This window comes from Bufo bufo, chromosome 3 (assembly GCF_905171765.1).
Source record: "Bufo bufo chromosome 3, aBufBuf1.1, whole genome shotgun sequence".
Taxonomy (NCBI): Eukaryota; Metazoa; Chordata; class Amphibia; order Anura; family Bufonidae; genus Bufo; species Bufo bufo.
This window is the reverse complement of record NC_053391.1, coordinates 542,441,776-542,469,154: the sequence shown is the minus strand read 5'-3', so window position 1 is coordinate 542,469,154 and position 27,379 is coordinate 542,441,776. Positions and strand designations below refer to the sequence as shown.

The 27,379-nt window shown below is 45.5% G+C and overlaps 1 long non-coding RNA gene across 1 annotated transcript; it reads left to right on the top strand.

Annotated features, from left to right (window-relative positions):
* Window positions 1-405: 405 nt before the first annotated feature.
* LOC120993525 lies at window positions 406-27,084 on the top strand. Its single transcript, XR_005777298.1, has 5 exons — window positions 406-417; window positions 10,684-10,688; window positions 11,721-11,724; window positions 21,928-21,937; window positions 26,991-27,084. It is a non-coding gene; the product is annotated as an uncharacterized LOC120993525 (long non-coding RNA).
* Window positions 27,085-27,379: the final 295 nt, after the last annotated feature.

The following is a 27,379-nucleotide window of genomic DNA, read 5'->3' as shown; positions in this document are numbered from 1 at the left end:
TAGGCACGTGATCGGCGTACGGGTGAGGAACCCGTCTAGGGACGTCAGGGCAGCCAGGTGCCAGCCGCTAGGTGAGTCAGGGCTCACCACCTTCCCTCTCACTTGGGCAGGGCCTTCCTTGTTCCCTCCCTCTGCGTCACGTATGTGATAGTCACGCCGACCGTGATACCCTAATTAACCACATAGCCACACCCCCAGGGCGGATATAAAAAGACACATACATCAGGGATAATGCCAAGCCACTGAGGAAGAAGCAGTTCAGCTTCGAAACGCGTCTGGCCTATAGCATTATCCCACAAGAAATCGCAACATACTGCATAGACTGGAGGAGAAGCGGTATCCATTTAACAGCGAGCTAAGAAGATTTCACTCCGGCCGGCACTCCGGTCACGTGGGACGCCACTTGACCCGCCAGCAGTCACGTGATCCACCACCCGGAAGTAGCGCACAGCATTAACCGCAGGCTGGGAGACACAACGCCGCCCCAGCATGCCAGACCATAGGGGGAGAAAGAAGGGCTGAGGAGACAACAAACCGAACAGGTGAACAACTTCCTTTACACACCTTAAAGCGGATCACAGGGGACATACCCAGGTCAAATACCTAGAGAATGGTATCCACCCCTCTCCCCATAGCTGGCATTTGGTTGGTATATACAGTCCTGATCAAAAGTTTAAGACCACTTGAAAAATGGCAACAAATCATATTTTACATTGTTGGATCTTAACAAGGTTTCAAGTAGAGCTTCAACATGCAACAAGAAGAAATGAGAGTGAGACAAAACATTTTTTGAGCATTCAATTAATTGAAAATAACGATTAAACTGAAACAGGCTGTTTTTCAGCTGATCAAAAATTTTAGGACACATGCGTTTAAAAGGCCAAATCTTGCAAAGATGAGAACTTTTGATCAGGACTGTATGAACTAGTTTTGCATGAACTATTTTAGCAAGACTATATTTCATTTGGACTTTCCACCATTTTTGACTATTTTTATTATCATACTTTTATCATTTTTCTTTTTTATCTACCTTTTTTATCTATCCACCACTCTTTTAACTTATTTTGAGAAATCCTATGAATTGGATGTTCTAAATCAAATAAATATTTTTATACGATATACTGTCTCAGTGCACACTATATCCAAACACCATATCGACCTATAGAAACACCTCTTCGCAGCTTCAGGTGATAGAGTGCCTGTTCCACCTCATATACTTACCTGATACATCCCCTTAAAGGACTGTTGGGCAGTCCTGGCACAAGAGCACCTAGGTCCACTAGTTGTGTAGGGTGAGCAGCCATCTACTATATTTGTCTACAATATTTGATTGAGTTTGCGCGATCGCGTTCGTGAATCGTCCTGGCCGATGTTCATCCATCACTACATATCATATGCAGGAATATGATGTAACTGTGTGAATAATGCACAAGAAGTCGGCGATCAAGTCCTGAGATACCTCCCTGTTCTGATTGTGTCATGCTGCACTTGCCCGTTATTTTTCTTTCTAATGAATATTGAGTCACTATCTACATTGTGTTCCTCACATGATGATACTACATATAAATGTTCTATATCAGGGCTGTCTAACTGCTATAAAATTTGCAGCAACACTGTGTTTATACATATACAAAACTATTTCAGCGTGTATGGGGCCCCAGGGACCCTTGGCTGCCCACTGGCAGCGGCACCACTTTCAACTGCATCCGCATCTTCAGTTGAATATAGTGGTGAAGTCAGGAGCCATCATCTCCCTGCTCTACCGTTCACCCTGTTACCGGTGGTTTGGAGGTGGCCTAGCCACCAATGTGCACTGAGAGATCCACTCCATGAAAGTTGGTGTTGAGCTACACTGAATATATTAGAAGGGACACAGTCTATCAATTGTATGGCCTACATTACTATTGGTGGCCCTAGTAGTAAGTGTTAGTAATGTTGGCTCTAGTGCATAGTGATAACTGCTGCTGTCAGCAGTTGGGGAACCACACGTGACTCTCAAACTGCTGGTTGAAAAACACTGGTTCATGCAATGACATAAAAGGACATTTATTTATATTATTCCATGTATTTATTTGAATGGGTCAAAGCTGTAATACCAATCAAAGCCACTAGGAAAAGTATGGCAATGTACAGTACTACCAATTGCAATGAAGAGGTAACAGCGCTTGCAGGAGTGCCTCTTCAAACAGCTGATCAGCGGGTTGCCAAAAGTCACAACTTTATGATCTAATATTGATGGCCTATCCTAAAGATAGGCCATCAGTTTTTAAAACCTAAGGAAGGAAGAGAATACTAAAAGACAATCAATGATCTGGCTCAGTCCATAGTGTCATAGCACCAAATTTAAGTAGTGCTCTGACTTCCTGGCATCACTAGTGTACAATATTTCCCAAATCTGCCAACAGTTGGGGAGCACTTATGAACATGGCGTGACTAAATATGAAAAGCACTTTGCTGGCATGTTGTAAGTATTCCCATGTCTACACATGTATTACCGAGGGCTGTTACTGTGATCTATATGGTGATTTACAAGAAGATATGTGTTTTAATGTGCAGCTATTGTAGGTTCAGTGACATTTTGTAAATAATGAACATGTAGAAAGTGATGGGTGAGTAGTCCCACCTCATCATGGTTGTAAGTATTCTCAAATTAATTTAATGAACATAAAGAAAATCAACATGCAATTGTTCGTGCTTGATTGTTTGCACTTAATGAATGTGCCCATTGATTTTTTTCCCCGAGAGACGTGATCTTTTAGACTTGTTTTCTTAGTTTCGCTTGAAATCCAATAATTTATATGGTCGCTGCTGGATTACTTTTTCAGGTTTTGTTGCCTGTACATCTTGCTGAATATTTTATATTAACGCCAGTGAACAAAACTTTATAGATTTTGTCAGTTGAAATCCTGGTTTCATAATGTAAAAGAAATGTGGCAGCATGGATTGTAGAGTAAAGAAATTTTCACAAATTGGATATCATGACATATATCATAATGATCATGGGAATGCAATGGTTTTGGTCTGGGCCATGAGTCAACATTGAAGTTAGATAGTTATGAAAACTGCAGAGTGCTTAAGGTTTGATTAGAGCCCTACTAGAAAAATCTGTGTCGACCAGTTGTTTATTACATATCTTACTGGTATATCATGAGGCCAGGGTCATAGTTATAAGTGGTGCAGGGGTAGGAGTTGCCACTGACCCTGGTGTCTGAGAGGACCCCATGGTCCCTATGCCGCATAAGATACCAGTTATGTAAATAACACATGTTGCATGGGGATCTATTAAAGGTTTTGCACTGGGCCAGGTGGGGTGACAAAGAGCCTAGATCTGAGTTTTTTTCTGATAACATGGCTATGAGGTGTCACTCACCTCCACCCTCCACAGTTGCTGTGCCCAGGAGATGACTATGGAATAACTATATGGTGATCTACATTTACAGCTCAATGTGAGAAGCATGTAAGGGGGCTGGAAACAGCCTTGCCTCTGTAACAAGGAAATACTTTTCAAATCTTCTTTTTGAATTTATTACCATTTGACCCCGGTCGCAGTGGCTAATCTGCAGCGGATTTTGAAGGAGCTGGTGCAGAAGATGGGAGTGGTAATAGCCCTGATGAACTGTTGATCACGGTGTACTCTCTCTGGCTGGTGCTCCCTAGGGATTGGTGTAGTGGAAATGTAGTTTTCAAGAATGAGGCCATAATTAAATGTAAAAAGTCTTTTTTACTAAGTGCAACATAGAACATCAAATACATTGCAGCAGATTTTAAGTGCTATGTTCTAGCACCAGTAAGTATTATGGAGGCAGGTTGGATGGCTGCAATTTAGCAGGTACTGGCCTAGTAATGTTCTGGTTGATGGGTGTCTTAGTCCATCACCTGACAGCAGTATCTTCAAATGTTGAATAAAGCTCTTTTGATGCCTGTCTTCTCAAGGGTTTACTTGAGGATTAGGGCTAATTCAGAAGTATGAATGGCCTCTGTGCTTGTGTTTGTAGACCGCAAATAGCGGGTCTGCAATATATAGGCACTGACCGTATGAACTCCATGCTGCCGTGTGGACCTATTGACATGAACAGCAAAAGATATTATATGTCTATCTTTTGTGGAGCAGAGGCACGGATCAGAAGCCCATGGAATCATTCGGAAGCCCTTCTGGGCTTCTCTGTCCGTGCCTCCACACCGCAAAAGATAGGAAATGTCCTATCTTTTGCTGTATTGGTCATATGGTTGTGTGAGCGGGCCCTTAGGATAAGGTAGATTCCTCTAGAGAATCTGTAGTGGGAGCACAGGCATGTGCTTCCTCTTCTTTCCCTGTCTCAGCATGAAGTCCCCCTCCTGGCAGTAAGGAGGACCATCCCACTCCTTCCAAAAGGGGAAGAACAGGGTGGTTAGCAATGTTCCTGGCAACCTTTGCCAACCATTCTTTACAGGTCATAATGGCCAGACATACAAAATACATAACAACATAACATAATACATAATTGTTGTAGGACTGAGTGACTACCCCCTCCCTTGCTGAAAAACAGGCCATCTCCGGGTTGTGCTTGTGGTCCCTCCTGGTAGTCAGGCATCAGATACCCAAAGCCGCTGTTCACACTGCCATTTCTGTGGAGAGGTTAAGGGCATAAGTTCATACATGTATATACATTGCCTAGGCTAAACATGCTGCATACCAGGGGCACATTTTAGCTAGTCCCAGTAACACAGATCCGAATCATGGCACTACTCAAGTGCGTCTGACACCTGGTGATGGGAAGGAATACTTAATTGCATAAAACAATGTATCCCCCACTTGAAACTCTTAAAAAGAGAGTCCCGGAAACACAGGTGAGGGGCACAAGGAGCTGTGGAAAGTTAGAGTCTTTCCTTGGGTGCTCTTCTTTAAACATTACACCTCCCCATCCCTTCTCAGGCAAGAGATGGTAAAAACACCTAAGAAATTTTGGAATAGGCACAACAGGTGCAACTTGCGTGAACGTGGAGTCCCGTATGGCCTATAACGTGAGGGTGGCAAAATAGGACCCATAAAACAAAGACAAAACCGGGGGCCTTGTCGGGGCTTCTGGATTTTCCAGTTTTTTAGAAGAGACTAGATCAGTGAGTGGAATTCTTCTTCTTCTTCTCCCAGGTCAATGAGATGATCCTCGCATGGCTCCGGATGCTTACTCTTTGCAGCTGCAGCATAACTGAAATGCTGAGGACCTCCCGTGGCCACTGTAGATGATCCAAAACTCAGTGGCTGTTGAGCAGGAATGTCCCTGGATCCAGAAGCAATGTCTGGGGCCTGTGCATGGAGTATCTCTGGCTCCCGTGGTGGCTGAGAACAGGTAGCTTTGTGGCTGTGATTGGTAGCATTGTTGCTCCTTCCTGTGGCAGCTTCCATGGCAACATGGAGATATGCATTGACCCAGGGTTGATGTTAACCACTAGGTTGATGTTGCTCATGGTGGTGGCTGATGGGGGTTCTGGCAAACTCGGATTAAGGGGCGTCGGTTTTGGTTGCTGTCCTATCGGTCAACTTCCGCAGGTCTAATGGTGATGATGGCCCGTGCAGATTTTTACTGGAGCTTTTTTTTGCCCTTTGCAAAATTAAGTTGCTGTAGCTTCCAATTAATTTCCTCCAGCTAGGCAATAAAGTCTCTTTTAGGGTCCACACAGTAATTAGGCCAACATCAGTAATGCATGAAGGCAAAATCCTGTTCGCGATGCCAACTTCATGAAGCAAGCTCTGTAGGAGCCGGTGAAGAGAATGGAAGTGGTAGTGGACCTGACGAAGTGAAATCTTCTGGCACCAGTAATGATTATGGAGGCAGGTTGAATGGCTGAAATTTAGCACTTACAGTAGGTGGTTGTAACGGTCGCGTACACACACACACAGGGGGGAGGGAAGTGACCACTGCGCTCCACCCTTACCCTGGCCCTGCCTACTTGCCTCGCGAGTCCTAATGACAGGGGACAACTGGAATGGCAATCCTAACTTGGAGTAAGTGCTGGGATGACAGACAGACAAACAACAGGACGTGAACGGACCGAGTCAATACCAGGAAAGCTGCAAAGTACAAATGGAGCAAGCAGAGAATTGTCAGGAGAAGCCGGGGTCATAAATACCAGGAGAGCAGAGAAGTACAAGAGGAGTCCTAAGAGAGTAGTCAGGTGGGAGCCGAGGTCACAATACCAGGACGGATGCGCAGTACAGGAGGATCAGGCAAAAGGAATGGTCAAGGAACAGGATCAGGTAAGTATTCAGCAGTCCAACAGATAGCCAGGAACATAGAAATTAACAGGCAACCTGTAGCCAGCAGGCTGCCTGTATTTTTTAGTGGGGAGTTGAGGGTCATGTGACCGTGGGCCAGCGTCACATGACCGACAGACCAACCAGTCGAGCACCGAGTGATCAGCTCTGCGCTCAAGGCAGACTTAGGAGCAGGGAGCCACCCAGCTAGTAAAGCCGCCCTGGGAATTAGGTCAAACACAGATCCTCATTCCCAAAGCTAAGCAACAGGTCTGCAGGCGATGGGGACCGAGTGCACCTTCGGAACCCCGTGACAGTACCCCCCCTTTTAACGAGGGGCCACCGGACCCAAGACTTCAGGCGATGGCTTTTCAGGGTGTTCTAAATGAAATTTACGAACAAGTCTAGGAGCATGAACCTCCCTGGCAGGTACCCAAGATCTCTCTTCAGTCCATACCCCTTCCAGTGAATCAGGTACTGCAAGGAATTACGCACCTTCCGGACATCCACTATTTTAGACACCACATACTCGACAGCATCATTAACAAGAACCGGCGGAGGCGAGGCTTTTGATGGTACTACCGGTTCAAAATATTTTTTAAGCAGAGATTTATGGAACACATTATGAATGTGGAATGACTCGGGCAGCTCCAACCTAAAAAGATACCGGGTTAATCACTTCCGTGATCTTATATGGTCCAATAAAACGAGGAGCAAATTTTTTAGAAGTTACCTTGAGAGATAGATTCTTGGAAGACAACCATACTTTATCCCCAACCTGAAAGTTTACCCCCCCTTGAACGTCTCCTATCAGCCTTGAGTTTCTGAGAACATTGAGCCTTTTCTAGGTTCGATTGAACCCGGGCCCCAAACTGTGCACAGTTCGGAGGAGAGTTTATCAGCTTCAGGGTTAGAGGAGGAGACGGACGACCCAGAATGAAAACGGGGATGAAAACCATGGTTACAAAAGAAAGGGGAGACCCAGCGGAAGAATTGACACGGTTATTCAAAGCAAATTCAGCCAATGGAAGAAATTTCACCCATAATTGCTGGTCATCAGCAACATACGACCTCAAGAATTGTTCGACAGACTGATTAAGGCGTTCAGTCTGCCCATTACTCTCAGGGTGGTAGGCAGAGGAAAAAGACAATGAAATTTTACATTTTTGACAGAAGGCCCTCCAGAATTTGGACACAAACTGCACCACCCCTGTCAGAAATAATATTTTTCCGGGATACCATGCAATCGAACAATTTCTTTCACAAAAATAGACGCCAGGGTTTTGGCATTCGGGAGTTTAGACAGGGGAATTAAATGGACCATCTTGCTAAACCTATCCACACTACCCACACTACAGTCTTACCCTCCGCCAGCGGTAGGTCAGTTATAAAGTCCATCGAGATATGGGACCAGGGTCTACTGGGAATGGGTAGGGGTCGTAGGTTACCAGCAGGGCGAGTCCTAGGTGTCTTGGACCTGGCACAAACCTCACAGGCTGACACATAGGACTTGACATCCCTAGTTAGAGTGGGCCACCAAGATCTAGAAACCAGATCCTTAGTGCCCTCAACACCCGGATGTCCACAAAAGGCAGAATCGTGACACTCACCCAACAGCTGGAGACGAAATTGTACGGGAACAAACAACTTATCTGTTGGGGTGGATACCGGTGCCAGATGTTGTTCCGACCTAATGCGAGCCGAGATATCCTGGGTAAGAGCTGCTAAGAAGATTTTTGCTGGTATGATGGATTCAGGTGGTACCTCAGTAGGTTGAAAAGCCTGGAAGCTCCGAGATAATGCGTCCGCCTTCACATTTTTACTTCCCGGCCTGAACGTGATGGAAAAATCAAAACGAGTAAAAAACAGAGCCCATCTGGCTTGACGGGGATTCAACCTCTTAGCAGACTCAAGAAACATAAGGTTTTTATGGTCAGTGACAACAGTTACACAATGCCTTGCCCCCTCCAGAAAATGCCTCCACTCCTCAAATGCCCATTTAATGGCCAGCAGCTCCCTATTCCCTATGTCGTAGTTTCTCTTCGTGGGAGAGAATTTCCTGGAGAAGAAGGCACATGGTCTCAGATTAGTGAGGCTAGCAGGACCTTGTGAAAGGACTGCTCCTGCGCCGTCCTCGGACGCATCCACCTCCACAATAAAAGGTTTCTCCTGATCAGGCTGGATCAGAATAGGAGCGCTACTAAATGCCTTTTTTTTAATTTTTCAAATGAAGAAATGGCCTCAGTAGACCAATTCTCCAAATCCGCCCCTTTCTTAGTAAGGTCGGTCAACGGTTTAGCAATTAAGGAAAAATTCATAATAAATTTACGATAGTAATTGGCGAAACCTAAGAACCGTTGTAAGGCCTTTAAAGATGAAGGTCTTACCCATTCCTTTATTGCTAGTACCTTACCAGGATCCATCTTGAAGGCATGAGGAGTCAGAACATGCCCTAGAAACAGAATCTCCTGCACACCAAAGACACATTTCTCTTGTTTAGCGGATAGCTGATTCTCCCTCAACACCTCTAATACTTGTCTAACATGAGACACATGGGATTCGAAGTCAGGAGAGAATATCAAAATGTCGTCAAGATAGACAATAACAAATTTACCTAAGAACTCCCTAAGAATGTCATTCATGAAGTTTTGGAACACAGCTGGGGCATTGCTGAGTCCAAAAAGGCATCACCTGATATTCAAAGTGTCCTACCGGAGTATTGAACGCCGTCTTCCATTCGTCTCCCTCCTTGATTCGGATTAGATTGTATGCCCCTTTCACGTCAATTTTGGAAAACCCGGTTGCCCCCAGGACCTGGTTAAATAAATCCGGAATCAATGGGAGGGAGTATCTATTCTGGACAGTGATTTTATTTAATCTCCGGTAATCGATACATGGCCTAAGACCACCATCTTTTTTCTTAACGAAGAAAAACCCCGCCCCCATAGGAGAGACAGAAGGTCTAATATGCCCTTTACCAAGGCTCTCCTTAATATAATCCTCCATGGCCTTGCGTTCGGGCATAGAAAGATTATAAATTCGTCCTTTAGGAAACTTGGCCCCCTCCACTAGCTCTATGGTACAATCATAAGGTCTATGGGGGGGTAGAACCTCCGGGGTTGGTGCTGAGAATACATCAGAATATTCTCTAACAACAGAGGGTAAAGTATCAGACTTTACTGAGACCCCAGCCTGTAACACGGACAGGCACGAGTCACACTTAGGCCCCCATCTCACCAACTCCCCATTGGACCAATCTATAGTGGGGTTATGTAGTCGGAGCCAAGGCAACCCTAGTACCACCTCAGCAGGTAGGTTCTCCAGGACTAGAAGCGAACATGTCTCTGAGTGGCACACACCCACGGTTAGAGAAATCTCCGAGGTACATAAGCTCACCGTACCACCAATAAGAGGAGTAGCATCAATAGCCATGACATGGATAGGAGTTGGTAAGGCAAACATAGGAATACCCAATCTAACAGCATACTCAGAGTCAATAAAGCTAGCCGCTGAGCCAGAATCAATAAAGGCCTTACCCGGCCATTTATCTACTCCCAGAGAAATCGTAATGGGTACCGAAAGCTTACATTTAGAAAATTCAGGGTGTACCTGGTCTTTAGGTTGCCTTGCCTTAGGAGACTTGACAGAGAGGACCTTCTTAGGACACTGGTTGATCCAATGGTCAGAATCTCCACAGTAAAAGCATTCTCCACGTCTGCGGCGAAGATTCCCTCGGGTCATGCCAACCTGCATGGGTTCCTCGGTGGAGACCTCAGCATTGTCTCTGGGATAGGCCTCTGGCTGGACCACCATCTGGAAAGAGAACTGTTGTTCCTGTCGTCTCTCTCTAACCCGTCGGTCAAGTCGGACAACAAGGGTCATCATCTCCTCTAAGATCTCTGGAAGTTGATAACTGACCAGAAGATCCTTTAATTTATCAGACAGACCTGACCTGAACTGACTCTTCAGGGCTGGTTCGTTCCATCCTGAGGGGACACACCACCTTCTGAATTGGGTGCAATAATCCTCCGCTGCTAAATTGCCCTGAACCAGTGCCTTTAGAGCCGTCTCGGCTACTAGAGCCCTGTCTGGTTCATCATAGAGGGTACCTAGGGCCTGAAAGAACCCCTCCACAGAATATAAACAACTGGCGCCAGCAGGTAAAGAGAACGCCCAGTCCTGGGGATCACCCTGTAATCGGGAAATGATAATGCCCACGCGTTGACTCTCGGGCCCAGAGGACACGGGGCGCAAACGGAAGTAAAGTTTGCAACTCTCCTTAAAAGAGAGAAACTTCTTCCGGTCTCCAGAAAAGGTTTCCTGGGAGCTTAATCTGGGGCTCAAAATGCGGACTGGAGGCCTGAGGAGTGGAAGAGCCTTGCCCAACTCAAAAGAGCTGAGTTTTTCCCCTAACTCCTGCACCATCTGCGTCAGATTAGAGACATAGTCAGTCAGGGTCACCAGAGGATTCATAATACAGTGGTTATTGGGCCTGTTAATCTGTAACGGTCGCGTACACACACACACAGGGGGGAGGGAAGTGACCACTGTGCTCCACCCTTACCCCTGGCCCTGCCTACTTGCCTCGCGAGTCCTAATGACAGGGGACAACTGGACGGCAATCCCTAACTTGGAGTAAGTGCAGGGATGACAGACAGACAAACAACAGGACGTGAACGGACCGAGTCAATACCAGGAAAGCTGCAAAGTACAAATGGAGCAAGCAGAGAATTGTCAGGAGAAGCCGGGGTCATAAATACCAGGAGAGCAGAGAAGTACAAGAGGAGTCCTAAGAGAGTAGTCAGGTGGGAGCCGAGGTCACAATACCAGACGGATGCGCAGTACAGGAGGATCAGGCAAAAGGATGGTCAAGGAACAGGATCAGGTAAGTATTCAGCAGTCCAACAGATAGCCAGGAACATAGAAATTAACAGGCAACCTGTAGCCAGCAGGCTGCCTGTATTTATAGTGGGGAGTGAGGGTCATGTGACGTGGCCAGCGTCACATGACCGACAGACCAACCAGTCGAGCACCAAGTGATCAGCTCTGCGCTCAAGGCAGACTTAGGAGCAGGGAGCCACCCAGCTAGTAAAGCCGCCCTGGGAATTAGGTCAAACACAGATCCTCATTCCCAAAGCTAAGCAACAGGTCTGCGGGCGATGGGGGACCGAGTGCACCTTCGGAACCCCGTGACAGTGGTATTGGCCTAGTAATGTTCTGGGTGATTAGTGTCTTAGCCCTAGTCCTTTACCTCACAGCAGTGTCTTCAAATGCTGGATAAAACTGTTCACTCCGCTGTCTGTCTTCTCAAGGATTCACTTGAGGCTTAGGATTGGTCGATTTCTCTAGAGACTCTGTAGAAGGAGCAAGAGTGTAGGTGTGTGTGTGTGTGCTTCCTCTCCTTTCCCTGTCTCAGGAGAAGGTCCCCCTCCTGGCAGTAAGGAGGACCAGCTCACTCCTACCAAGAGGGGAGGAACAGGATGGTTAGCCTGGTCCCTGTCAACCTTTTCCAGCCATTCCCTACTGGTAATAATGGCCATAAGTACAAAATATATAAGAACATAACATTACATAGCAACCCAGTAATAATACAAACTATATGCAGAATTACCCCCTGGTATGTGTTATGTGACTATAAAATCCTAAATTGGTGGAGAAATAAGCCAATTGCTGAAGCCATTAACCCCTTCAGGACACAGCCAATTTTGACCTTCAGAACACATCCTAATTTTGCAAATCTGACATGTCACTTTATGTGGTAATAACTTTAAAATGCTTTTACTTATCCAAACCATTCTGAGATTGTTTTCTCGTCACATATTGTACTTCATGACAGTGGTAAAATTGAGTCAAAATATTTCTTTTTTATTTATTAAATAAAACACCAAATTTACCAAAAATTTGAACAATTAGCAATTTTCTACATTTCTATTTCTTTGCTCTTAAATACAGACAGTGATACCTCCTAAAATAGTTATTGCTTTACATTTCCCATATATCTACTTCATGTTTGGATCATATTGGAAATGTTTCAGAAAATATCCAAAACCCACTTTTTGAGGACCAGTTCAGGTCTGAAGTCACTTTGTGAGGCTTACATGATAGAAACCACCCATAAATGGCTCTATTTTAGAAACTACACCCCTCAAGGTATTCAAAACTGATTTTATAAACTTTGTTAACTCTTTAGGTGATCCACAAGAATTAAAGGAAAATGTAGATAGAATTACACTTTTTTGGCAGATTTCCATTTTAATCCATTTTCCCCCGTTAACAAATAAGGGTTAACAGCCAAACAAAACTCAATATTTATAGCCCTGATTCTGTAGTTCACAGAAACACCTCATATGTGGTCGTAAACTGCTGTACGGGCACCCGGCAGGGCACTTTTTAACAATTTTTTTTTTCTGGTGTTCCCCTGAGGGGCTAGGTTATGTGATATTTTTATAGAGCAGGTTTCTATAGACATGGAAATACCTGATATGTATACTTTTGTTATTTATTTAAGTTTTACACAATAACAGCATTTTTGAAACAACAAAAAATCATGTTTTAGTGTCTCTATATTCTGAGAGCCATAGGGACTTCACCTTTTCAGGGTTTGAACCCTGTTTCAATTCAGTACAATACATTCTGCATTGTACTGAATTGAACTATCAGCGTCTTACACAGTAAGACGCTGACAGCTGCCTAGGAGACCCAGCCCTCTTCTAGGCTTCCGTAGCTGGCAGACCCTGATGCCTGTGTAAGGCATCGGAGCTGCCATGGCAACCATGGAGTCAGAGGGAGCCCCCTCAGCATGTGAAAGGGTTAATCCGCCGGTATCACCGCATACAGCAATGCCAGTGGATGCAGCAGGGGCCCGGCTATCAGTAACAGAGGATGTGAGGTTGTGGTAAGGCACCACATTCCCTCATGTACATGATTTTGCGCGAAGGGGTTATTGCATATGTTATGTTTATTGAAGGTTATTATATCCCTTGTATTTGAGTGTGCCTTGTATCTTGCATCCATGTTTAATACATCATGAATATTACTCCTTTAAAGGGGTTGTTCACCCCCTGGGGGCCTCTCAAGCAGACCTCCCAGTGTGGCCAGACCTGCAGAGGAAATCATACTTACCTACAACCCTCCCCCCGGGTTCCGGCTCCTTTGCTCCCCCTGAGCTGCTGCAGGCCTCAGGTTTCCCAGTGCCACCATCCGGTTTGATGTAGGTAATGTGGCAGCTGCAGCCAATGACTGGCTACAGCGGTGAGGAGACTACCATTCGTTATGTCAATAGGTCCAGATGTTGACGCTGGGAGACCTGCAGCAGCACTCAGGGAGCGAAAGAACTGAAAGGCCCTCGGGGTAAACAACCCCTTTAAGCTGATGTGAGGTGCCAGCGATGTATTGATATGCATCTGGTTCCACTAAGAAACAACTATTATTTGTGCGCATAGGCCCTGAACATACAGTACATACAGTAGCGGCATACTGTTGGGAAATGCTACAGGCAGTCTGCAATGGCATATCACCACTGGGTGGGAGTATCTTTGGCATGATGATATGGACATTTCAGATGAGCCACATTGGTAAAAGTGCGGCTCCAGGGTGGCGATGCCAAGGGAGCTGGGAACTTTGCAGAGGTTCTACCAGAAGCCTTGTTTGCATATTTCAGCAAAAAAAATAAAATAAAAAGGATTAAATATAGTGACACAAACGTATTTTTCCCAGCAGAATGCTGTTATTCATGTAGGAAGCCTGACGGACCTTATGGATTATAGTGATTTGGATCTGTCAGGCACCGGCAGTGTCCGGCATATCCTGGATGGGGCAAGTTCAGTGTTCTGTTCCTATGCCAATTCTGCAACAAATTGAACAGAAGATTATGTTTTGCCTCAGTTGTATCTGGACATATCCCAGCTTCTTTTACACATTGAAAAGTGCATATTGTGTGATGAACAGTATATGTGCAGGTATTAGGGGTGGCCACTGGCTTCACCCAAGAAAGTTGGACCTCACCGTCCAAGCCCCCAAACCGATAAACCACGCCCACATTGCCAGCCGGGAAAAAAATGGGGGGAGGAGAGGGAAGAAGTTTCTGACGGGAAGGTGAGCTGTGGGAAGCCGGGGTGCTTCTCTCCCCCTCAGTCAGCCACAGGGAGCCATGTATGCGGCTCTAGTGACTGTCTGGGTGTGAGAGAAGCCTCAGTCAGTTGCTGCAGCTCACTCTCAGACAGCGCAGTGCTGCTGTCTGAGCGTGAGCTACTGAAAGAAGACCGATGGCTGGGCCCACAGGTACAGAGGGTACATGATGCCACACAGACAACGGTTCTTTCCCAGCAGTTGAGCTTACTGAGCAATGCAGTGAACAAGAAGCTGAGAATATATAAAACAGATTGGTACCAGAGAATAAACCAAAAGTAAATGTTAGGCTACTTTCACACCTGCGTTCGGTGCGGATCCGTCTTGTATCTGCACAGACGGATCCGCACCGATAATGCAAATGCTTGTATCAATTCATAATGAATCCGTTTGCATTATTCATTTTAAAAAAAAGTCTAAGGCAAAACGGATCCGTCTTGACTGAGGCCTCATGCACACGACCGTATTTTTTTGCGGTCCGCAAAACGGGGTTCCGTTTTTCCGTGATCCGTGACCGTTTTTTCGTCCGTGGCTCTTCCTTGATTTTTGGAGGATCCACGGACATGAAAAAAAAGTCGTTTAGGTGTCCGCCTTGCCGTGCGGAGCCAAACGGATCCGTCCTGAATTACAATGCAAGTCAATGGGGACGGATCCGTCTGACGTTGACACAATATGGTGCAATTTCAAACGGATCCGTCCCCCATTGACTTTCAATGTAAAGTCAGGAGTTAATATACCATCGGATCGGAGTTTTCTCCAATCCGATGGTATATTTTAACTTGAAGCGTCCCCATCACCATGGGAACGCCTCTATGTTAGAATATACCGTCGGATTTGAGTTACATCGTGAAACTCAAATCCGACAGTATATTCTAACACAGAGGCGTTCCCATGGTGATGGGGACGCTTCAGGTTAGAATATACTAAAAGAACTGTGTACATGACTGCCCCCTGCTGCCTGGCAGGTGCTGCCAGGCAGCAGGGGGCAGCCCCCCCCCCCCTGTAGTTAACACCCCCCTCCCTCCCCTGTAGTTAACTCATTGGTGGCCAGTGCGGCCGGCCCACCCCTCCCCTGTAGTTAACTCATTGGTGGCCAGTGGGCCCCCCCCTGTAGTTAACTCATTGGTGGCCAGTGCGGCCAGCCCCCCTCCCTCCCCTGTAGTTAACTCGTTGGTGGCCAGTGGGCCCCCCCTCCCTCCCCGTAGTTAACTCGTTGGTGGCCAGTGGGCCCCCCCTCCCAGTTAACTCGTTGGTGGCCAGTGGGCCCCCCCCTCCCTCCCCTGTAGTTAACTCGTTTGTGGCCAGTGGGCCTTCTCCCCTCCCTCCTCCTCCTAATTAAAATCTCCCCCCTACCATTGGTGGCAGCGGAGTGTACCGATCGTCGTCCCAGTTTAATTGCTGGGGCTCCGATCGGTAACCATGGCAACCAGGACACTACTGCAGTCCCGGTTGCCATGGTTACTTAGCAATTTGTAGAACCATTATACTTACCTGTTAGCTGCGATGTCTGCGTCCGGTCGGGAGCTCCTCCTACTGGTAAGTGACAGGTCCGGCCGGGAGCTCCTCCTACTGGTAAGTGACAGGTCATGTCACTTACCAGTAGGAGGAGCTCCCGGCCGGACCTGTCACTTACCAGTAGGAGGATCTCCCGACCGGACGCAGACATCGCAGCTCGCAGGTAAGTATAATGGTTCTACAAATTGCTAAGTAACCATGGCAACCGGGACTGCAGTAGCGTCCTGGTTGCCATGGTTCCTGATCGGAGCCCCAGCGATTAAACTGGGACTCGATCGGTACACTCCGCTGCAATGATAGGGGGGAGATTTTAATTAGGAGGGGGAGGGAGGGGAGAAGGCCCACTGGCCACCAACGAGTTAACTACAGGGGAGGGAGGGGGGGCCCACTGGCCACCAACGAGTTAACTACAGGGGAGGGAGGGGGGCCGGCCCGCACTGGCCACCAATGAGTTAACTACAGGGGAGGGGGGGGGCCCACTGGCCACCAATGATTTAACTACAGGGGAGGGGGGGGGGGGCCGGCCGCACTGGCCACCAATGAGTTAACTACAGGGGAGGGGGGGCCGGCCGCACTGGCCACCAATGAGTTAACTACAGGGGAGGGAGGGAGGGGGGCCGGCCACACTGGCCACCAATGTGTTAACTGCAGGGGGCAGTCATGTACACAGTTCTTTTAGTATATTCTAACCTGAAGCGTCCCCATCACCATGGGAACGCCTCTGTGTTAGAATATACTGTCGGTTCTGAGTTTTCACGAAGTGAAAACTCAGCTCTGAAAAAGCTTTTATGCAGACAGATCTTCGGATCCGTCTGTATAAAAGTAACCTAAGGCCAAGGATCACGGACACGGATGCCAATCTTGTGTGCATCCGTGTTCTTTCACGGACCCATTGACTTGAATGGGTCCGTGAACCGTTGTCCGTCAAAAAAATAGGACAGGTCATATTTTTTTGACGGACAGGATACACGGATCACGGTCTCGGCTGCAAAACGGTGCATTTTTTGATTTTTCCACGGACCCATTGAAAGTCAATGGGTCCGCGAAAAAAAACGGAAAACGGCACAACGGCCACGGATGCACACAACGGTCGTGTGCATGAGGCCTTACATTGAAAGTCAATTGGGGGCGGATCCATTTTCAATTGCACCATATTGTGTCAGTGAAAACGGATCTGTCCCCATTGACTTACATTGTAAGTAATGACGGATCTATTTGGCTCTGCATCGTCAGGCGGACACCAAAACGCTGCAAGCTGCGTTTTAATGTCCGCCTCAAAAGCGGAACGGAGACTAAATGCAGCCAAATTGATGCATTCTGAACGGATCCTTATCCATTCAGAATGCACTGGGGCTGAACTGAGCCGTTTTGGGCCGCTTGTGAGAGCCCTGAAACGGATCTCATAAGCGAACCCAGAATCGCCATCGTGAAAGTAGCCTAACACTGCCTAACAGTAAACCAGTAAATGTGATGTTTTCCCCAAAGTCCATTAAGCAGCCTAGCTGCACTTGTATGTTCCTGGGCGAGTTTCTCGTTGGAGTGAACCCTAAGTATTGCGCAATACTATTTGTAATCCGCAGGGAAATTATGTCTGTCTCTTGTAACTTTAATCCTTACTCCAGCTCACAGCATATAACACCCTATGAGCAGCCAGTGAGATAGGAAGGTGTCAGCGTATGAGTCCCTTAGGGCTATGAATTAGCTAGCTTGCAGCCCGTACACCGCAATGTAACTGTACTTGGAGTGTTATTGTATTATGAAATGCCACTTTAACAGTATGGTGTATTGTGACGCGGCAAAGTCGCACTTACAGTTTCTTGAGCAGGTTCTTGGTGCTTTTTCTTATTTCCTGGTCCACTCCAGAACTGGATCCTACAGACAAGACACTCCTGGGGTCGTCGCTGCAAACCTCCCCTTCGTGTTGTCGCCATTCTCCACCGTGAGTCGGTCCATTCCATTCCATATTCAGCAGAGATGATCCCTTGTGGTTTCTAGCAGCACCAAGCACAGCCTCCATCTGCTGACTTCCTGCCTTAAGAGGAACCTCCTCCCCTTACACAGGGAGAGTGTGATGCAATAAATCATTTGCTAAGTGCAGTATCAAACCTGCATATTCAGTTTGCTATCCCACGCCAAAACGGCCCATAAATTTGCTATTTTCCAACTTTGCTCTTCCTGAGGCTTGCTCTACTAAGTGGGCTTCTTATTAAGTGGAGTTAAAAAAAAAAAAAATGAGTTCTAGTGCTGAGTGTGATTTTGTGGGAGTGATTGCAGGTGGCTGAGTGTGGTTTGAAGCAGTGATCCTTGAAAGTTACGTTTTTGCATTTTAGTACTGCCATTTAAAACTTTTTTTTTTCTCTGCTTGATTAAGGGGAGTGGCTTGGGCAACCAGGTGCTATAAATTGACCCACTAGACTCTCTAGTGCGTTTTGCTCTTCCTGAGGCTTGCTCTACTAAGTGGGCTTCTTATTAAGTGGAGTTAAAAAAAAAAAGAGGAGTTTAAGAAAAGGAGTTGGAAACTAAGGTTGGATATAATTTCCTTGTTTGTTGTTGGCTTAATTCTAGGTAGTCCTTCAACTACAGCGTCTAATTCTAAATCATATTTACTGTTTTACTTTTTTACTGTTGTAATCCCCATTTAGTATGTGTTGCAAAGTTGACAATGCAGTCCAGTGCACATCTTGCATGATGTATGCAGTCCTGGAACAGCCGTTCAAGGGTGTATATCTTTGTTCAAGATGTGAGCAAATTACCCGTTTGGAATCGCAAATCGAGTCTCTAAACGGGCAAGTTGCAACACTGAGAGGCATTGACATTTTGCAAAAGAGTTTGCTTCTCACCGAGCAAGCACTCTTTGGGGTAGATGAGGGGGAGGGTGACAGAGAGGAGGCTGAGGAAAGTGAGGTAGCTAGCTGGGTAACAGTTAGAAAGCGGGGTAGAGGGAAGAGTGCCAGGGAGGCTAGCCCTGATCTGACACACCCCAACAAGTTTGCACGTTTGGCAGATGAGGGGGATGTCAGTCCAGGGACGGCACTGCCGCAGCCGGACACTTCCTCTGCCAGTCAGGGGAATGTCAGCTCCAGTAAGCAGGGAACCAGGAGAGCAGGGCAGGCCAGACAGGTGCTGGTAGTGGGAGACTCCATTATTAGGGGAACAGATAGGGAAATCTGTCACAAAGACCGTGATCGCCGAACAGTGTGCTGTCTTCTTGGCGCTAGAGTTCGACACATCGCGGATCGGGTTGACAGATTACTGGGAGGAGCTGGAGAAGATCCAGCGGTCATGGTCCATATCGGAACCAATGACAAAGTTAGAGGTAGGTGGAGAGTCCTTAAAAATGATTTCAGGGATTTAGGTCAAAAGCTTAGGGCAAGGACCTGAAAGGTAGTATTTTCCGAAATACCACGAGTCACACAAGAAAGGCAGTGGGACATTAGGGAGATTAACAAGTGGCTCAAGAACTGGTGTAGGAAGGAGGGGTTTGGGTTCCTGGAGAACTGGGCCGACTTCTCTATCGGCTACAGGCTCTATCGTAGGGACGGGCTGCACCTCAATGGGGAAGGGGCAGCTGTACTGGGGAGAAAGATGGCTAGAAGGTTGGAGGAGTGTTTAAACTAGGGAAAGGGGGGGAGGGAAATTACATTATAGGAGGGGAAGATAGTGCAGATAGAGACCGGGGGCAAGGTAGTGGGACTGGGGGAGGAATGGAAAGAGGGACTAGAACAGTTCAGAAGAAAAGGTGTAGGGTAAAAATATACATAAACCTCTCAAATGTATGTATACTAATGCCAGAAGCCTGACTAATAAAACTGGGGAGCTGAAATTAGTGATGTGTGAGGAGAACTATGACTTAGTGGGAATAACTGAGACATGGCTGGATGATAGCTATGACTGGGCAGTTAATGTACAAGGTTACAGTCTGTTTAGAAAGGATCGCCAAAACCGGAGGGGGGTCTGCCTTTATGTAAAGTCTTGTCTAAAGCCCACACTCCGTGAAGATATAAGTGAGGGACATGAACATGTGGAGTCACTGTGGGTAGAGATACATGGAGCTAAAAACAACAATAAATTACTAATAGGAGTTTACTATAAACCACCTAATATACCAGAGTCCACAGAAAATCTGCTACTAAACGAGATAGACGAGGCGGCAAATCATAATGAGGTGGTTATTATGGGGGACTTCAACTACCCAGATATAGACTGGGAAACTGAAACTTGTATATCTCATAAGGGAAACAGGTTCTTGGCAATAATCAAAGACAATTACCTCTCCCAACTGGTTCAGGACCCGACTAGAGGGACGGCCATACTGGACTTAGTATTAACCAATAGGCCTGACAGAACAACAGACGTGCAGGTTGGGGGACACCTGGGAAATAGTGACCATAAAGTAATATCCTTCCAATTATCATTCAAAAGAGTGCTTCTACAGGGAGGAACAAAAATACCAAACTTCAAAAAAGCTAAATTTAGCCAACTAAGAGAGGCCATAGGCCTAACTAACTGGGACAAAGTCCTCAAAAATAAAAATACAGCCACAAAATGGGATATCTTTAAAAACATCCTAAAATCTCATTGTGAGAGGTACATACCGTATGGGAATAAAAGGATAAGGAACAAAAATAAACCAATGTGGATAAATAGAACTGTAAAGAAAGCAATAAATGACAAAAAGAAAGCATATAAATCACTAAAACAGGAGGGTAGCACGGAAGCACTGAAAAACTATAAGGAAAAAAATAGAACATGTAAAAAACTATTAAAAGTGTCCTGTCTGACCCAGGAAGAAGTACATCAGCGACTTAAAAAGATTAAAATAGACAAATCGCCAGGACCGGATGGCATACACCCCCGTATCCTAAGGGAATTAAGTAATGTCATAGCCAGACCCTTATTTCTGATATTTGCGGACCCTATACTGACAGGGAATGTCCCACAGGATTGGCGCATGGCAAATGTGGTGCCAATATTCAAAAAGGGTCCAAAAACAGAGCCTGGAAACTATAGGCTGGTAAGTTTAACATCTGTTGTGGGTAAACTGTTTGAAGGTTTTCTGAGAGATGCTATCTTAGAGCATCTCAACGGAAATAAGCAAATAACGCCATATCAGCATGGCTTTGTGAGGGATCGGTCATGCCAAACTAATTTAATCAGTTTCTATGAGGAGGTAAGTTCTAGACTTGACAGCGGCGAATCAATGGATGTCGTATATCTGGACTTCTCCAAAGCATTTGACACTGTACCACATAAAAGGTTAGTATATAAAATGAGAATGCTCGGACTGGGAGAAAACGTCTGTATGTGGGTAAGTAACTGGCTCAATGATAGAAAACAGAGGGTGGTTATTAACGGTACACACTCAGATTGGGTCACTGTCACTAGTGGGGTACCTCAGGGGTCAGTATTGGGCCCTATTCTCTTCAATATATTTATTAATGATCTTGTAGAAGGCTTGCATAGTAAAGTATCAATTTTCGCAGATGACACTAAACTGTGTAAAGTAATTTACACTGAAGAGGACAGTATACTACTACAGAGGGATCTGGATAGATTGGAGGCTTGGGCAGATAAGTGGCAGATGAGGTTTAACACTGACAAATGTAAAGTTATGCACATGGGAAGGAATAATGCAAGTCACCCGTACATACTAAATGGTAAAACACTCGGTAACACTGACATCGAAAAGGATCTAGGAATTTTAATAAACAGCAAACTAAGCTGCAAAAACCAGTGTCAGGCAGCTGCTGCCAAGGCCAATAAGATAATGGGTTGCATCAGAAGGGGCATAGATGCCCGTGATAAAAACATAGTCCTACCACTTTACAAATCACTAGTCAGACCACACAAGGAGTACTGTGTACAGTTCTGGGCTCCTGTGAACAAGGCAGACATAGCAGAGCTGGAGAGGGTCCAGAGGAGGGCAACTAAAGTAATAACTGGAATGGGGCAACTACAGTACCCTGAAAGATTATCCCTGAGGGGAGATCTAATATGTATAAATATATCAGGGGTCAGTACAGAGATCTCTCCCATCATCTATTTATCCCCAGGACTGTGACTGTGACGAGGGGACATCCTCTGCGTCTGGAGGAAAGAAGGTTTGTACACAAACATAGAAAAGGATTCTTTACGGTAAGAGCAGTGAGACTATGGAACTCTCTGCCTGAGGAGGTGGCGATGGTGAGTACAATAAAGGAATTCAAGAGGGGCCTGGATGTATTTCTGGAGCGTAATAATATTACAGGCTATAGCTACTAGAGAGGGGTCGTTGATCCAGGGAGTTATTCTGATTACCGTATTGGAGTCGGGAAGGAATTTTTTATTCCCCTAAAGTGGGGAAAATTAGCTTCTACCTCACAGGGTTTTTTGCCTTCCTCTGGATCAACTTGCAGGATAACAGGCCGAACTGGATGGACAAATGTCTTTTTTCGGCCTTATGTACTATGTTACTAAATAGGTTATTGGTATTCCTCTTACATTACTGAAAGGGTGGACCAACCTGTGTCCGTCCAGGCCCTGCACAGGACGGAGGACAGGGAGACAGAAAACTGGACTTTCCGGCCTAAAACCGGATGTCTGGCCACCCTAGCAAGTATTGATTCAGCTGCTCTATTAAGACATTACATTGATCCTGAATCATCTCTTGGTTTATTTTACAGACAGATCTTCAAGATTTCTGTTTGAGCAGTCACTGTTTTGTTGTCAGTGGAGAGAAGCACTTAGCACCATATGGCAGATATGTAACTTGCACTTTCTATTAATGATGCTATTTATCTCATCCTGTTTTTCCTAACATCAGATTGCAGAGAACAGAAATGTTTCCTTTATAAATAAACATGCCTAGTTCAACATTGTTCAGCTCATGAAAAAAAATTAAAAAAATCTTGCCAGGTCTAATGGTAAAATAATAGCTATTCTTTTATCTGCTGGATGATTGCAGCTGCGTACTCTGCATCATTCATGATGAGCCCTGTTTTGGAAAACTAATGAGGAGGTTTTAATTGGGACCAGCTCACTATTTGTATGTACAGGGTGGGCCATTTATATGGATACACCTTAATAAAATGGGAATGGTTGGTGATATTAACTTCCTGTTTGTGGCACATTAGTATATGTGAGGGGGGAAACTTTTCAAGATGGGTGGTGACCATGGCGGCCATTTGGAAGTCGGCCATTTTAAATCCAACTTTTGCTTTTTCAATAGGAAGAGGGTCATGTGACACATCCAACTTATTGGGAATTTCACAAGAAAAACAATGGTGTGCTTGGTTTTAACGTAACTTTATTCTTTCATGAGTTATTTACAAGTTTCTGACCACTTATAAAATGTGTTCAATGTGCTGCCCATTGTGTTGGATTGTCAATGCAACCCTCTTCTCCCACTCTTCACACACTGATAGCAACACTGCAGGAGAAATGCTAGCACAGGCTTCCAGTATCCGTAGTTTCAGGTGCTGCACATCTCGTATCTTCACAGCATAGACAATTGCCTTCAGATGACCCCCAAAGATAAAAGTCTAAGGGGGTCAGATCGGGAGACCTTGGGGGCCATTCAACTGGCCGACGACGACCAATCCACTTTCCAGGAAACTGTTCATCTAGGAATGCTCGGACCTGACACCCATAATGTGGTGGTGGGTGCACCCATCTTGCTGGAAAAACTCAGGGAACGTGCCAGCTTCAGTGCATAAAGAGGGAAACGCATCATCATGTAGCAATTTCGCATATCCAGTGGCCTTGAGGTTTCCATTGATGAAGAATGGCCCCACTATCTTTGTACCCCATATACCACACCATACCATCAATTTTTTTGTTCCAACAGTCTTGGAGGGATCTATCCAATGTGGGTTAGTGTCAGACCAATAGCGGTGGTTTTGTTTGTTAACTTCACCATTCACATAAAAGTTTGCCTCATCACTGAACAAAATCTTCTGCGTAAACTGAGGGTCCTGTTCCAATTTTTGTTTGCCCATTCTGCAAATTCAGTGCGCCGATCTGGGTCATCCTCGTTGAGATGCTGCAGTAGCTGGAGTTTGTAAGGGTGCCATTTGTGAGTAGCTAATATCCGCCGAAGGGATGTTCGACTAATGCCACTCTCCAGTGACATGCGGCAAGTGCTACGCTGTGGGCTCTTGCTGAATGAAGCTAGGATAGCCACTGATGTTTCTTCATTAGAGACAGATTTCATGCGTCCACATTTTGGCAAATCCAACACTGAACCAGTTTCACGAAACTTAGCAAGCAGTTTGCTAACTGTAACATGGGAGATGGGTGGTCTCGTAGGGTGTCTTGCATTGAAATCCGCTGCAATGACCCGGTTACTGTGTTCACCAGACATCAACACAATTTCTATCCGCTCCTCATGTATTAACCTCGGCGACATGTCAATGGCTGTAAACAAAGAGAAACTTGTAAATAACTCATGAAAGAATAAAGTTACGTTAAAACCAAGCACACCATTGTTTATCGTGTGAAATTCCCAATAAGTTTGATGTGTCACATGACCCTCTTCCTATTGAAAAACAAAAGTTGGATTCAAAATGGCTGACTTCAAAATGGCCACCATGGTCACCACCCATCTTGAAAAGTTTCCCCCCTCACATATACTAATGTGCCACAAACAGGAAGTTAATATCACCAACTATTCCCATTTTATTAAGGTGTATCCATATAAATGGCCCACCCTGTAGATGGCATGTCATCGCCGGTTAACCCTTGTGTTAGTTTTTAAATTCCAGAAGTGAAATCCTGGCCAAGCTCAGAAAGGAGGACACTGGAGCAGATATTTGAACGTCTCTACACCACCTTTGAACCCAGAACCGTGTCAGAGGTCAAGATGAGGTTCTTCAGCAAGAAACAGCAATCGGGTAAGTCACTCAGAGACTTTGCATTATCTTTGCAGGAAGCCCTTAGAGCTGTTGTTCAAGTAGACCCCCGTGAGGCAGAGAATCAGGATAAAACCCTGAAAGAGCAATTTATTGAAGGTGTCAATACAGACAATTTAAAGAGCCAACTAAGAATGCTAGCCGCCCAGCATCCAAGTGCTGCTTTCTTAGACTTCAAAGAATTAGCTATCAGTATACTGGGAAAAATTCACCAACAGAACCTATTGAATCCGCTGCAGTGCCAGTGACACAGCTGGTCACCCCTGTAAAACCTTTACCTGTTGTCAGTCAGGCAACTCAAGCCCCAATTCCTGACGCAGTTGCTGCCCTTATTGAGCAAGTCCAATTCCTGACTAAAAGTCTGGAGAAAGTTCACCAAAAATTGGAACAATGGGAAAAACCATTATTGCTGGAGGATGAGAAACCTGTGTCCAGAAGGCTCTTCTCTCCTGACTATAAAGAGACTTATTCTAGAAATTCAGGCGGACGCCCACCTGACCGCACTAGTACCCCTAGGCGGCCTATCTGCACATACTGTCACAAGCCTGTCAAAAACTTGACCGCAAAAACAACTGCAGATGCTTTCTGGAAACATTTCTTGTTGCCATATGGATGCCCAGAGAGAATCCTTACAGATCAGGGATCTGCCTTTGAATCGCAACTCTTCAAAAAACTGTGTACCTTTCACAACTGTCAGAAAATCAGGACCACAGCATACCATCCCCAAGGGAATAGACTTTGCGAAAAAATGAACCAAACTCTAATTGAAATGTTAAGAGCGGTCCCACCTGCTACAAGAAATGATTGGCCTACTTTATTTCCTCAGCTGATGTATACATACAACAACACTATCCATTGTTCTACTGGGTATACACCCTACTACCTTATGTTTGGCCGACAAGGTACATTACCTGCTGATCACACTTTGGGCGTACAAGTGCCTGATGCAATCAACCCTCTACCAAAAACTGATTGGGTGACTGAGCACCAAAGACGTTTGATTGATGCACAGGAAATTGTTCAACAACGCATGGGACATGCCCATGAAAAACAACAGAAGGACTATAACCAATCTGCCAAGGCAGAACCACTCAAAATTGGTGATCGTGTGTGGTTAAAAATTAACCATCGTACCAGCAAATTAGATAGTAAATGGGAGAGAGAACTTTACACCATTACTGCTATTCTCAATCCAGAAACTAATACGTATGAGATTACCCAAGAGGACAAATCTCGTTTAGTACATCGAAACCGGCTAAAATTGTGTCTTAAAGAGGACCTTTCACTAGAATAAAACATCTAAACTAAGTATACAGATATGTAGAGCGGCGCCCAGGGATCCCCCTGCACTTACTGTTATACCTGGGCGCCCCTCCGTTCTCCCGGTATAGCCTCCGGTATCTTCATAGTTAGGCTCCACCCAGTTGAGCCTGCCGGCGTCTCATTCTCCCATGCTGTAGCGCTGGCCAATCGCAGCGCTCAGCTCATAGCCTGAGAGGCTTTTTTTTCTCTCAGGCTATGAGCTGAGCGCTGTGATTGGCCAGCACTACAGAAGCTGAAGTTACTGCAACCTCAAGTTCCCCTGAAGCAAGGTCTGAAGAGTCTCAGCTGCTTCGTAGATCTGACCGGATTACAAGAGGACAACCACCAGTCCGTTACGGAGATTTCCTGCTCCAGCAGCCGAGAAGATAACTTACAGCTCTGTTAATTCAGCGTTGAGGACATTCTTAACTTATCTGAAGTTCCAGAGATCCAGAAAAAGACTAATCTACAGTTATCATGTTTCATTTTCCTTAAAGGACTTTTTAAGGCACTATTTGCCTGTTTTCAATGTTCAAGCCTGCACCCGGAGATAGACTTTCACGTACCTGAGCCTCCGTGATATTCCATTTTGACATTTACTTGTGCCCAGGGAACGGACTTATACCCTCTGAGCCTCCTGAGATGTTTATTTTTGTTTCTCTTCATCATTGTGGGCAATTTTGGTTTCCGGTACATCATCATTCTTCAAAAAAAATAAAAAATTGTGTTACCCCATTTGTCACATTTCATTGTTGCCTGAGGTATGCTTGCCTAACCCATTTTATTTATAGGTACAAGAAGTACAAGAATGAAGTTATGGTATTGTTTCCCTATGCATGCATGCTTTTCCCATTTTTATATCTTACAGGAAGATACAACATCGAGTCAAGAATGTGTCGAGGTCGACTTACATTTTACCATGGGAGTATGCAGCGTCCCACTACGTGTGTGTGGGCACTGCTTAAAAGCACTTTTTACTCTAAAAACTGTACTATGCTGTATTATGTGACTTTGTGCTAATTTACCTGCAAAATCCCTGTTACCAGGCAGATTAGGTGTAATTTATACATCCCACCACTAGATAGGGATAAAACTTAGGTTCTATATATACCTAGTTCAGGCCTAGTGAGACAGGACAGAGTTGAGACCAGAGATCAGTGATTAGTAGACTGATGCTGAGAGTGAGAGAGTGCAGATCTAGCACTTCTGCTCTGATGAAAGTTTAGTCCAGAAAGGGACAACAGAAAAGACTTAAACATCCAAAGGATAAAAGCCACAAATCAGGCATCCAGGACCTTTAGGATATTCAGGTGAA